At 51.9% G+C, this 14,426-nt stretch overlaps 1 protein-coding gene across 3 annotated transcripts in view; it reads left to right on the top strand.

Moving 5' to 3' along the window:
• NFKB1 (nuclear factor kappa B subunit 1) overlaps positions 1-14,426 on the top strand; it is a 398,216-nt gene that overhangs the window by 257,725 nt on the left and 126,065 nt on the right. The window lies entirely within an intron of this gene.

The raw sequence follows: 14,426 nt of genomic DNA, 5'->3' as shown, positions 1-14,426 counted from the left end.
GGGGGCGAGGGTGCAACTCACCCATGTCTCTCCTGAGATGCAAAATTCCCCAACGTTGCAGCTGGCGTGATCTGTTTGTACAGCTGTGTACACAACACTTAGGCACCAACAATGCCTTGGGAGGCCCTCCTTCCCGGGGCTCCTTTCACAGGGACCTCGGGCTAGTGCTCCCCAGCAAGCCCCACTCACCGGGGCTTCTCCTGACTGTTCCGGTTTTCCTTGTTGCAGCGCTGCATGTCCGGCTGCGGGGGAAAGGCACGAAGCGGGACAACCAGAGCCCCCTCAGCACAGTACTCAGGAATGAGAGCTCCGGATTAAATCTGGAGTGGGGGCCCCTCTGTGTACCTTTCAGAGGGGCCCCCAGAAGTTTTGTTACGCCACTGGGGACAGCCGTAGCCCGCGAGCCTCCGTACCTCTCAATGCCGGCATGCGGGGCATGAGACACTCTGTCCTCCAAGGCCCTCATCCACTGTTACTGCGGTACTGCAACATTTGTATACAGTGCACAACAGTCCGCATTGACAGAGTAGGTCCTGGCCCCAGCCACACCACAAGGGGGCGGAGCCAGCATTGTACAAGGCAGGCACAAACCTATTCAGGGTTAGTTTCTACTCCTCCCACTACTCCAAATGCAGATCAGGCCCATTCAGCCTAGCGCTGACTCCCCCAGCCCCTGTCACTCCAGATCCAGACATGCAATACACGTCAGGCAGGCACTAAGACACATAGCCCACAGAAAAAAAGCACAAAGAAATGCCATCTTCTAATAGTGGCATTTCTAAAATAGTGATAATAATGCTGCGAACATCATTACGCAGCATTTATTACCACTATTCCAAACATACCAAACTTGATCACGCTACTCCTCTCAGATCAGAAATTCCCAATGAAACACTTATTAGGGAATCCCAAATGCACTCCTATGAGGGGGCAGCCTCACAGCAGTGAGAAACCAAAATGGCTGTTTTTCACTACCAGGACATGTCGCACAGTTAAGGCACATGTCCTACCTTTTACCCACATTGCACCCTGCCCATAGGGCTAGCTAGGGCCTACCTTAGGGGTGACTGATACGTAGTAAAAGGGGAGTCACAGACGTGGCACCCACTTTATGTTCCACGTCAAAGCGGCAGTAAACTCAGCGCAGGCCCTGCAATGGCAGAGGCCTGAGACAGGTTTGAAAGGCGACTTTGGTGGGTGGCGCAATCAGCGCTGCAAGCCCACCAGTAGCATATAATTTACTGGCCCTGGGTATCTGAGATACCACTTTACAAATACGCGCAAACAGGTGTAGACCAATCTTACCATGTTTTACCATAGAGAGCAAACACACTTTACACTGGACAGCAGTGCTAAAGTGCCCAGAGTTCTAAAACCACCAACACCAGGTCAGAAAAAAGACTAGGAGGAAGGCAACAAGTTCAGGGATGACCCTGCAAAAAGGGCTAAGTCTAACAGTATCCACCTCATATAACTGCAGTACTTGTCAGATTAACCGCATAATTTAACCTGAGTTCAAACTTTGCTAACTATTGTACAGAGCAGACAGGCTTAAGTAAGAAGCAATGTTTAAAGTATTTTTGAAGTACTCAAATAGTAATAAAGTCAAAACACAACACAGAAAAATCCCAAACTAGATTACAAAAATAGAGTAAATGTTGATAAATAAAATGACATGAAACCTACAAAACTCAAATCACTAGAACCAGAGTTCTGATTTTTTTTATAAGTTTAAGGTTAAAGGTTAAACAAGTGGCAAAAAGCTTTAACAATCAACCATAGTCATGCTTTCAGTGGAACAGGACAAGGGTAAGGTTTAAGGCCATCTGCAATGGAATGTGGGTCGGGTACCAGGTACAGGTTCTTCCTGTAGTAAAGTTTTACCTTTGGATGTAGGGCCTGATTACGACTTTTGCGGTGTGGGAGTGGGCCGCACTGCTAGCACTCCAATTCCACACCTCCAAAGCTGTCCTCATACATCGCCCCCAGATTACGAGTTTCCTTGTGGTCTGGTGGCCGGTGCTTAGTAATCCCCCGGTAGTGCAGTTCTAAGGCTCATATGTGAGCCATAGAACTGCAGCAACAAAGCCCATTCCTGCATGGCATGGACTGTGCAGTCCATGTTGTGCAGACACAGGGGTGCATACTGTCAGGGGGCACAGCATATGCCCCCATGCACAGGGGCACCGGGGGGGCCTGTAGGACTGCCTTACTTTCATGTACGCCCCACTTTTAATCCTGGGCTCACCACGATGAAAAGTGTGGAGTTCTGGAAAGTCGTAATAAGCTTGGCGATGCCACAGCGGCACCGCCAGCATATTACTGCCCCAGACCACCGCACTACCACAGAGGGATCGCGGATCCCCAGCGGTTTCGGCGGTCCTGTGACAGTTGGACTGCCACACTTGTAATGCGACGTCACTGCAAGTTTGGTCTTAATCAGCCCCTTAGTCTATAGAAGGAAAGCCAAAACTCACTCCTCAACATGACAAGGCAATAGGATGTGGCTGAAAGCCCATGCAAAAAGGGTTTCTGGTAGCTTTATGCAAAAACAACAGGTGATGGACAGAATGCAAAACAATGTCATACATTCACCCCAGTACAGAGATCTTTTTGCTCGCCATTCCAGTTTGAACCCAGCCATATGCAAATCAGTCTTGACTCTGTGCCCCATGGGAACAGTCCAGCCCGAACTGCCAAGCCATGGTGATGGATTAAACTCAGTTCAGTTGACTGGGAGTGAGTGTTTGATTTGCTCAAATGCTCCGTCCATCATCCCCTTTGGTATCACTTTGTTCTGGAAGCTTCAGGCAGGTAAGAGGCAATCTTTTAAGTATACCTGTTCTAAAATATTTATCACAAATATGACATTACCTGTAAATTGGGGTAGTAATAAATGATTTTAAAAGAATAAGAATTAACTCTTTAGCAGTTTCCTAAGCGGAGATTGCAATAATAAATGTAATATTGTATCCAAATGCCTAACTCTGCTACAGTGAAAATAACCTTTTGGACATTTTCACTGTAAGGCCATGTTTAACATTAAACTTTCACATGTCTTACTCTGAAATACCACGCACCCTGCCGTATTAGGCAGTAAGACCTACATAGGGGTGAGTTATTACTATTTAACAGGAGGGTTCAGGCATGTCAAAAGGGGTCTTTTGACAGGCTGACTCTGCAGTTAAAACCCCTATCACAGAGCTACTCATGGAAGGCCTGTTGTCATGCTTGTCCTATCACTGTTTTGGGTTGCACAGTGTGCTGCAGCCCTCTGTTGACATTTAACTTTCAGGGCATGTAGCACACTAGGTACCATATACTAGAGAGTTATATGCAAGGTAAAGATGCCAATCAGGAGTATGCCAATGTAATCATGTTGAATGGAGGAGCACAGGCATCTTACCACTGGTTAGCAGAGTTTAACAGCCAGCATAAAACTGTCAAGGCAAAACATCTGGGGGTACACTGTGCAAAAGACGGCCATTTCAAACACCGGCATGGCCTGATAAATAGGGCCATGACTTGTTCAATGCTGAAATATACAACATAGCTGATATCGCGCCAGAGCTCTCTCTCGGACATAGCCTCTAAAATTGAATGTTTTCCTTACTTTAGGCCGGATTCAAATTTCCGATTATTTTGAATGCATAAAGAATTCCAGAAGTACTTGTGTAAAACAATGACAGTCAGTTTTCAAGCAGTCCTTACGAGCATTACAATTACTCATTGGGTCTTTCCAGCTAGTGGATATTTCCATACACAGAAAAGTAATGCGAAAGTTCAGTACCTCTTGTAACCTCTTGTAACCTTATTTATCAGCAACGGGGACATGGGTTTCATTGTGGAGAAACCTCTTACTCTATATCCCAAATAATATTGGGATGTTGCCACCATGGAAACACACTGACAGCTGCCATTTAGAGGAGATAATGTGTGCATGTTTCCAAGGTGTGAAACTGTTTGTAAATTGTTGGAGAATACCAACACATTTACAAGTTTGTCATTTTTCACCACTTTCCACAGATCTTCTACAAACCTGCCTGCACAGTTAGGTCTGTCAATATAGACCTTTGTCATGTTTGTAAATGTAATTTCTCGTCAATCAGTCCGTGAATCTATATTTTGAAAGATCCATGCCCAAAGTGGACATTTTACACACTTGTGTTCAAATTAGGGGCACATTATCATTTGTGTTTTGGGCCAAATGTCTGTTCATGAATTATGCTGATTTTACTCTGTACACGATTTTTGGGAGTTTCCTATGGCCCATCTATCAGTCTCTCTCATCACTGACCACACATCTCATGTCCACAAACCGAACTAGCCTCCCGTCTGTGACAAAAAGGTCACACAGCAGTTTCACAAATGTTAACTCCGGACTTTTGATACTGCTGATGTCGTATGCATTACAATTTCAAATGATAACAATAGCAATACTTACATGGGATGTAAATTGTTTAAGATGTGCAAATGCCTTTAGGACAGTGCCGGCCCATTTAAAGCATTGTATATAACCATAGGTTGATGCGGGGGTGTGGCCTGGCAGCATGGCGGGCTAGTCGCGGATAAGTGCAGCTCCTGCTCTATAAACCGCAGAGGCGCAACTAGAGCCAAATTTCGGGGGGGGGGGGGGGGGTGTCTAAGAAAAAATTTCGGTGGGGGGGCTGAACCTTTAATCAGTAGGCAGAGTGGAGCTGCAGGGCCTCCAACAAGGGGTGAAACAACAGCAAGGCCTAATTAACATTCAAATGGTCTTTTAAAGACATGTGAAACGTTCGGGTGCGGCTCTGTGTGTGCCCGGGATCTGTCTCATCCCGGGCTGCCACACACGACGGGGGGGCTGAAGCCCGGTGAGTTTGATGGGTGTTGTGCGCCTGATAAACCGTAATCCTACCTTAATCCTGGCGGACTTGTGCCCACTGAGCTGAAACCGGGGTGAGAACCCCCCCTTTTACGAGGATCCCAGCCTGGTGCTGCTCTACGTACCTGCAGACCGGGAAAACGATTTTTCAGCCTTAGTGCTGCGGAGGTTCTCCTTCGTGAAAAATGGCGGCACGGATCCCGACTGCCTGCTAGACAGCCTCCTGACGTCTGCGCTGGGTCCGCCCTGCTGCGGGGACCCGTGCGGAGGGGCCGATCGCAGCCCGGATTCCTTGCCGATTTGAAGAGGGATCCTCGGGGAGTGCTGACCCGGAGGTGAGGAGCCGCAAAAGCTTGCACCACAGCTGCCCAGCGGGGTGCGTGCTACGCGACCCCGGGGCTTCTGGAGGGCCGTGGTGGGCTCGCTTCGGCTGCGTTTCTTCCTGCATGGTCCGCGTGGGTGGCCTGTGGGGAAGTGAGGCCTGAACACTTGCTGAGGGGCCCTTTCATGGAGACGCCTGGACTTTCTCTTAAAAGACGGCCGTTGGAAGGGGGGGCATGGCCCTACTGTGGAGGCCTGAGCTGAGGAGCTGTTTGAGGCCGGTTTGGGAGGGGAAGCCGGGGTGCATACACCTGGAGGGGAGAAGTCACGAAGACTCGCTAGCCGGCTGCATTGGACTCTATCCGGGAGCGCTCTTCACGCGAGCCCGGGGCACCAGGAGGGCCGGTCTAGGCCCACTCTGACTGTGTTCCTCCCTGTGAGGCCCGCTGATGGCACTGTACAGTCCATGTGGGCGGACTGTTGGGTAGTGGGGCCTGGACTTCTACTTGGGGGCGCTCTACCGCGGCACCTAGACGATAACTCCTGTGACGCCCATCGGCGGAGGGGGGCGCTCCGCGGATTGGTGGAGGTTTCACCGGTATTCCATGTGAGGAGGCCTGGGGGGCAACACTTCGCTCCCTGCTGGACAATAACTCCTGAAACGGCCCTTGGTTGCCCTAGACCTCGGCGCGGGGAGCACAGGGGATGCCTATTCCAGTGGTGCCCAGCTGTCCTGAAAGTAGGGAGCTGGGGGGGACCTGCAGATACACCCCCTAGCGAAAGACAGATTCTTGCGCCTGGAGTTGCGGAGCGACAGATCACAGAGAAAACCTTGATGAAACCACGCTGGAGATGGGGAAAGACAGGACCCTTAGAGGAGCTCAAACCAACAAGATCATGCAGTACATGGTGCCGTGCCCAACATCGTTGGAACGCATTAGACCGGACCCTGAGCAAGGACTGCCACAGGGATTAGCGGCCCATGATAAGGCTGACATTCTGGAGGTCATTAGAGACTCCCGTGCGGCGCTGGAATCTAAAATGGACGGTATGGCCATAGATATTAATCATTTGCGCCTGGACCTACGGAAGGTGGCGGACCGAGTCACTACCACAAAGGGGGACCTGGCCTCCTTACGGACGGAAGTCCAGCACTTACAGGCGACAGTTTCTGCACTCAAAGAGCACACCTTCCATCTCGAAGGCAGGGCGGAAGACGCTGAGGGGCGGTCGAGGAGGAACAACCTCGTTTTTTTTGGCTTTCCGGAAAGGGCGTAGGGGCCGGCAGCGCACCTATTCCTGGAGGAGTGGATCGGTTCAGCCATCCCGGGTCTCCAACTATCCAAGATGTTTGCGGTGGAGTGAGCCCATCCCTCCCTTGGCACCTCCCCGAAACCGGGATCCCCATCTCGAAACCGGGATCCCCATCTAGAACTCTGATGGCCCGCTTGTTCAATTTTAGGGACCGGGACATGATCCTGCAGTTCATCCGCAAGAACGGTCCCCCCAGGTTTGAGAACCATGAGATCCATATCTATCCGGACTACACAAAAAAGGTGCAATACATGCGGAACGACTTCCTGAGGATCAAGAGGAGGCTGAGAGATCTTGATATAAAATACAGCCTAATGTTTCCGGCCCGGCTCAGAGTTCAACATGCAGACAGGGTCCACTTCTTTACTGATCCGCAAGAGGCCATGGATGGATGGACTCGATGGGCCTGGAAGGGCAAGAACAATATCAAGGATGGCAAGAACAGAGTAGACGGAGCGGTCAGCAACGGAACCGGCCTGGTCGCACTTGAAGACAACGGTCAGCGTCAAAGGGTACACCAGACGGAGGTCACATCATGGTGGGGCCAGATGGCACCCTGAGAGAAGAGCTTAGGGGGCATACCAACGCAAAATCGTTTTTTCCACTGTGCCTCGTCCAAGAAACTCAATCGGAACCAGAAGGTACTGCTGGCCCACTAGCTGGTGGCTCGTGAGATACATATCTGCATGGTAAGGGGACTGCCGTTTGGGGGATGGTGGTCGGTGGGGTTGCATTGGACGCGGTGAGTATGGACCTCACCGCTGCTTCGATCTGACTCTACTATGGAGCGCCTGAGGGGGGTTCTCACTTTCAGGGACTATTAGGAGACTAATAGGGGGGTGGGAACGTAGCTGTAGGGGGTGGGGCGCTATTCCGCCACACTGCAGTCTAGGTTTACCGACTGTGGTGTGCTGTGTTGGCCCGGCTAGACCGTTGGTTGGGCGGGGCTGCGCAGCACCGGGCAGTTTGGTTGTACAACAAGGACTGGGATTCTTCCTTCTGTAGATTGTCATTGCTGTTTGCATTGTTGGGGGGGTCTTTAGGGGAGGGAGGTGGCTATGGGGCAGAGTCCTGAGTTCTCAGACCAAGGTTGGGCTGTGCGAATGAGGTTCTACTACCTGAGGGCGGGGGGGGGGAGAATTTTCACATTGTTTTGCTTTATTGTTCTATCAGGGGAATGTTTTATACCGGGTCACCAGAGGTCAGGAGAGCGTTCGGAGGGGTTCCAAACACTATACATTGTGGTTCTTACCACTCCTGCATCAGATACTGTGGTTAATCAAAATTCTATACCTATGGCAGGTGATCAGCAAGCCTATAAACTTATAACATGGAATAATAGGGGGCTCAACAACAGGGTCAAACGAATTCGGGTAGCAACATACCTTAGACGGTATAGGATAAGCGTCGCCTTTTTACAAGAGACGCATCTGTGGAGGGACTGCCTGAAGTATGTCTAACGGCGCTGGAGGGGCCAGTTTGTTGCGACCTCCTACTTGGGGTTTGCTGGGGGGAACTTAAATGGGTAGCGCTTGGAGTCCCCTTTAAGGTTTTAAAATGTAGTCCTGACCCTGAAGGGAGATATGTGGTGGTGGAAGGGGTTGGGAGACACCTGTGTTTAGTAAACGTCTAGGCTCCAAACACCGACGACGGGGAATTCTTGGCTAAGGTTATGGGGAAATTGGACCTGACACCTGACGTGGAACTCATTGTAGCAGGAGACTTTAATTGTGCCTTAGATGGGGAATGGGATAGGCATCCCCCAAAGGTGGATGCTAAACCCAAGACACAGGAAGCCCTGCGCCAGATAATTAGCAACTATCACTTACTAGATATATGGCGGCACCGCAATCCTGATAGTCGGGCATACTCCTGTTATACTCCGGCAGCTAATACGTACAGCAGGCTGGACTATTGTTTCATACAGGAAACGGCGGCCGGTCAGATTCTAGAGACAATGTACATGGCCCGATATCTGTCCGATCACTCCCCCCTGCTGGTGGTCTACACTGTGGGCCGCCCACGCTCCAAAATACAGCTGTGGAGACTTAACACTGAGGCGTTGACGGACCCAGTTTATAAAGAGGCGATCACGGCAGGGTTGGAAGGTTATTTTGAGGTGAACTGGAACACTGCTAGCTTGAGGGCGTTTGAATGGGACACGATGAAAGTGGTGTTGAGGGGGATATGTATGTCCACAGAGGTGGGGGTGCGGAGGGTGTTAGAACGGGACCTAAAACAACAGGAGGAAAGCTTAAAGACCCTAGAAGCAGGACTTCCCACAGATCCGGAGGGGCAGGCCAAATGGACGGAGCAGCGACAAAAGATAGGGAGTCTATGGGAGTCATTGGGCAAGTACAATAGGACCAGGAGGAGGTATGCTGAGGGTGACAAAGCCGGGCGCCTACTGGCGCGCTTGATTAGGGTGGAGACTCAACCTCTCCCGATATTGGCCCTTCAGGCTGATGGGGGCCGACTGGTTTACACCCAGCATGAGATTAACACAGTATTCACCACACAGCTCCAGAAATATATTCCGAGCCCGAGTCCACTGCCGCACCACAGGCTTTGGAAGCCTATCTTACTGAGATAAAGCTACTTTGCCTCGATCCGGACAGTCAGGAATTCCTGGGGGAGCCTTTCATGGGGGGGAGGTGAGAGCGGCAATTGCGCATCTGAAAACAGATAAGTCCCCTGGAATGGATGGCATGGCGGCGGAGCTGTATAAAGAGTTTGGGGGAGTCCTGGTCCCTAGGCTCCTGGACATTGTTAAAGAGGCCGGTGAGACAGGCATCTTGCCTGCCTCCATGCGTGAAGCGCTGATTGAGATGATCCCCAAGCCAGGGAAGGACCCCTTACTACCCACCTCTTATAGGCCAATCTCAAATATCAATGTCGACCTTAGATTATATGTCAAGTACTGGCCAACAGATTACTCCCATATCTTAGACAAATGGTACATGACGACCAGTCCGGTTTCATTCCAGGAAGGAACGCGCTGCCCAATATCCGCCGTCTTGCCCATTACATGCAATCAGTAGAGGGCAGGGCTGAACAGAATTCCTCGATATTGAGCAGGCGTTCGACTCGCTCAGGTGGGAATATCTATGGCGGGTGCTCCTAAAAATGGGGACCGTGAGGGGGTTGTGAATTGGGTGAGACTTCTCTACACCCAGCCGGTGGCGAGGGTCCGCACGGGACGCTATGTCTCAGATGCGATATCCATAGCCAGGGGGACGCAACAGGGATGTCCACTCTCCCCCTTGCTGTTCGCCCTGGCGATAGAGCCATTAGCGTGCCACCTCCGTAGGGTCCTCCAGGAGCGGGGTATCCAATTTGCGGCCCTGGAACATATAGTATCACTGTATGCAGATGATGGAATGGAAAAGGTTTTTATAGAGCGTGGTAGCTACCGGGAGCTGTCCTAACACTAAGGATTACCGTGTGTGAGTGAGAGATGAGACCGAGATTATCTGTTGAATAACAAGGTTTTTAGCTTTTTCCGAAAGGACAGGAGGTTGGGCTCCGAGCGGAGGGGAAGGGGAAGGGAGTTCCATAATCTTGCCGAATTAAAGGAGAAAGTTCGAATCCTAGGACTTGTGACTCGGAAGGCATGCGCAGATCTGAGCTGCCTGCTTGGATGATAGGGGGAGATAAGAGAGTGATTAATGGTTGCTCCCGTTCTCCAGTAAGCACGGTGGGCGATGCACATACTCTTAAACTCGATTCTTTCCCTGATGGGTAGCCAAAGGAGGTCTCTAAGTTCAGATTTTACGGGGAGACGACGGGGATCCGTAGGAGAGTGCGGGCAGCACAATTCTGGATCACCTGGAGCTTATTAAGGGTCGATTGGGGGCTCCCAGGTAAAGGGCATTCCCAAAGTCTAGCCGGGAGAGAATCAGGCCCTGAATCATGATCTGTCTTGCCTTGAATGGGAGGAGGGGGAGGATATTGCAGATGAGCCTGAGTATACCAAAGCAGATAGCTAACAGTTTAACTGCTTGGAAGTTGAATGCGAGTGTCTTGTCAATCCATATTCCCAGGCTCTTGATTGTGTATTTAGCTTCGGGGGCGGGTCCCAGCGAGGTTGGCCATATGGAGTCGACGGTTTTTTGAGGGGAGTTGCCTAACACCATCAGCTCCGTCTTGTCTCCATTCAGTTTCAGACAGGACAGAGTCATCCAGGAGAGGACTGCTTCCAAGCAGCCCCTTAAATCACTCGGCTGGGTTAAGGGATGGTTCAATGTCACCACCAGCTGAGTGTCGTCATCGTAGGATATGATTTGCACTCCGAAGGGGCGGACGACCTCGGCAAGGGGGCGCATATATATGTTAAACAGTGTGGGGCTCAGGGAGGAGCCCTGAGGTACCCCACAGCTGAGTGGTTTGCTGGGCGATGTAACGTTGCCCTCACAGACTCGGAAAGAGTAGTCTGATAAGAAAGATTGGAGCTAGACAGTTGCTTTGGCAGCTATTCCCAGATCAAAGAGCCTATTTAAAAGGATGTTATGATTTACGGTATCGAAGGCGGCACTGAGGTCCAAAAGAATAATGGCCGCAGTGCCGCCCTGATCCGTAATCATCCTAGCTCCCTCAGTCACAGCAAGAAGCGCGGTCTCCGTCCCGTGCATGGGGCGAAACCCTGTTTGTGAGACATCCAGTAAATTATTTGTTTCCAGAAACTCAGTGAGAATGTTATTAACATATTTCTGTAGTAGGGGATCTCTGTGTATGCTCATAATCTAGTGAATAGTCCCGCCCATGTGCGTGGACCCCGGCAATCAAAAATAATCTCTTAAGTTGTCAAATCATGCAGAAACTGCAAAGACACTTAAGAGAGAATTTAAAGACAAATAATGCAGCTATATCCACAGGCTACACTGTCCAGTACTTCAACTAGAAATTCCACCAAACAACACCACACACAACACAGCCTGCCCAGTTACTACCATAGAGAAACTTGCCTCCACCAGTAAAAGACTCTGGAATGATAGAGAGGAAGGCATGGACAGACAAGCCCCATAGGCTGCCATTATGTGGCTTAAATAGGATACTGTGCCTTTAAGAGAACTTTCCAGAACTTTCTCCCAGTATCCCAGAATGCATAGCAGGTCCCTCTTACTTTCAGTTCTTTTTTCTGGCTCCTGCTAACAGGACCCTGGCATTGAGCTCTCCCTTGTTTCAAGGGTTTATTGGATTTTTTGTCACTTTTTTGGATAAAAGTGTTTGAGTATATCTTTCTTGGTGCTTCTCTTTTCTCCTGTGTGTTGGTACAGGCTTTTTAGGGCTCTAAAATGCCTGGTCTTTTCGACAAATGCCCAGCATGTGGAAGGAAGAAGGCTAAGAGTGATCCACACGACGTCTGCATCGTCTGTCTCCCTGACACACATGTCCCTGAAGACTGTGACATCTGCCAGCAATTTTCAGCAAGGACCCTGAGGGACAGGCTGAAGATTAGGCTTCAAGGCCTTGAAGAGAGACGACTGCAGGCTGCAGGTGGGTCTGGGCAGGCTGGGAAGGTTCCCTCAGCCTCTGCTGAGGCCTCTGGGGGCCTCCCCAGAGGCAGGAAGGCCAGCAAACGGTCCCGGTCTCCGTCGGCGTCGATTGCATCGACGACGACGTCGAGAGGGATGACGACGTTGTGTTCCCCATCTCCCCGTGACTCCGGGTCGAGACGGCGTGAAGATTCGACGTCGAAGGGCCTGGATAGGCCGCCGTCAAAACCACCGTCAACTGCATCTTCATCGTCATCGTCGACGTCGGAGACGACCTATCGACGTCGAAGACGGAGCGACAGGCATCGGCGCTCGCCGTCGAGGCGACACCGCCAATCGCCGTCGAGAAAACGGTCGGCGTCGAGGGACTCCTCGACGTCGAGGACCTCGAGAAGGAGGAACCGACGCTCGTCGTCGAGAATGGAACGGTCGACGTCGCGGAGGCGGCGTCGAGAAAGAAGAGGTCGACGTCGCGGAGGCGGCGTTCGACGTCGTGGAGGAAGAGATCGACGTCGCAGAGGCGGCGTTCGACACCAGAGTCGCGGAGGCCACGTTAGACGCCGGAAAAGCGACGCTCGGCGTCGAGAAGGAAGAGATCGGCGTCTAGGAGTCGCTCCACCTCTCCTAAGAGGCACAAGAGGAGTTCTGGCGCCAGAAGTCAGGCTGGATCTAGTGGAGGACGCAAGAGAAAGCGATCGCCTGCTGAAGGGGCTGGGTCACAGTTCCCTTTGCCGAAGGAGTCACCGGGCTCGGTGTACTCAGTGGTGTACACACCAGCTCGGCCTAGGTCGCCCCCTCCTCCTGTACCTAAGGAGGACCCTCCCACCAACCCTGCACTTCCGCCAGGACGACCACTACCACCACTTCCACCGCATGGGCCTGCCCCTCGGTCGGTGATACCCCCGGTCCCTCCGCCGAGGTCGACGTCATTACCTCCTCTGCCGACACCTCCTAAGGGGACCCCGAAACCTAGACCCCAGGAGGAACCGAGGAAGACGCCCCCACGGAAACCTGTGGAGCGTCCACGGGCCGGGAGATCACGCTCTCGCTCTAGGAGGAAGGAGCAATCGCGCCAAAGGTCGTCCACACGGTCGAGACACCGCCATAGGAGGCACAGATCTCGCTCTCGCACGAGGTCCTCAGGGACCAGGGACTACTCTCCGACCTTGTCGGGATCACCGGACACGAGGGTGTCTCCGATTGATGACCTGGTGGCGTTCCATGATGTTCTTTTGAGAGGCGCTGCCAAATTGGGCATATCTTTGACGGTGCCCACGCCTAAGACATCAGTCATTTTCGAGACACTGCACCAGAAACACCTGTCTCGTCCACTGCTGCCTCTGGTGCCGGGCCTGGAGGAACCGGCCATGGACCTTTTCCTCACCCCTGCGGTGACGAAGGCAGCCCAATCGAGATTGCTGAAAAAATACCGGGCTCCCGATTCGGACCCGGCCTTTCTAAGGGCGGAACCTCCTCCGGATTCTGTCATTGTGACGGCGGCCCGCAAACAACATGCCACCACCCGTCATCTACAGTTCCCCCGGATAAAGAGTCTAGATGGGTGGATTCAGCTGGAAGGAAAGTATGTGGAACATTGGCGACCTCTATGAAGGCTGCGAGTGCCACGGCTTTGTTGGGACGCTATGACCGCGCCCTCTGGGACTCCCTCCAGCAGTTTGCGGAACACTTGCCTCGCGAGAAGCGGGAAGACTTCCAGGAAGTGCTGAATGAAGGGATGCTGGTAGCGAATCAGATTATCAGTGCTGCAGCAGACTCATCCCTATTAGCGGCACATAGTTTTTGCCATGGGGTTAACCAGCGACGTCACGCCTGGCTCTGCCTTACGTCACGAAAACCGGAGGCACAGCAGAGGGTAGCCAACCTTCCTTTCTGTGGCGAGACCCTTTTTGGGAAGCATGCGGATGACGAAATGGCCCGCATGAAGGCGGAGGCCGAAACGCTCACGGTTGTGGGCCTGGAGAAGCCCAAAGAAGCGAAGAAATCGTACCGCCCATTCCAACGGCGGTTCGGTGGGCAGGGCAGAGGACGTGGCCAGCCTTCGGGACAGTCGCAGCAACATCAACAGTTCCGTAAGCCGTTCCAGAAACGCCAGAAGGGCAGAGGAGGCCAACAGTCGGCTCCAGCGACCAAAGGCTCAGCCGGGTCTAGGCCCTGAGCACTTACTTCCCCCGGATCTGTTACCCACTCCGGTAGGGGGAAGCATTCAATTTTTTCTGGCAGAGTGGAGAAAAATTACTCAGGACAAGTGGGTGCTGAATATTGTTTGTAATGGATACAGTCTTCGGTTCACCAGCCCGCCTCCAGCAATTCCACCGGTCAGCTCGCAGTTTCAGCTGCGCGAGCTTCAGGCGGAGGCAGATATCCTGTTAAGGAAAAGGGCGATAGAAGACGTACCTCTGTCTCAGAGAGGA

Source organism: Lissotriton vulgaris, chromosome 3_1 (genome assembly GCF_964263255.1).
Source record: "Lissotriton vulgaris chromosome 3_1, aLisVul1.2, whole genome shotgun sequence".
NCBI classification, from domain to species: domain Eukaryota; kingdom Metazoa; phylum Chordata; class Amphibia; order Caudata; family Salamandridae; genus Lissotriton; species Lissotriton vulgaris.
This window is presented reverse-complemented; position numbering and strand designations above follow the sequence as displayed.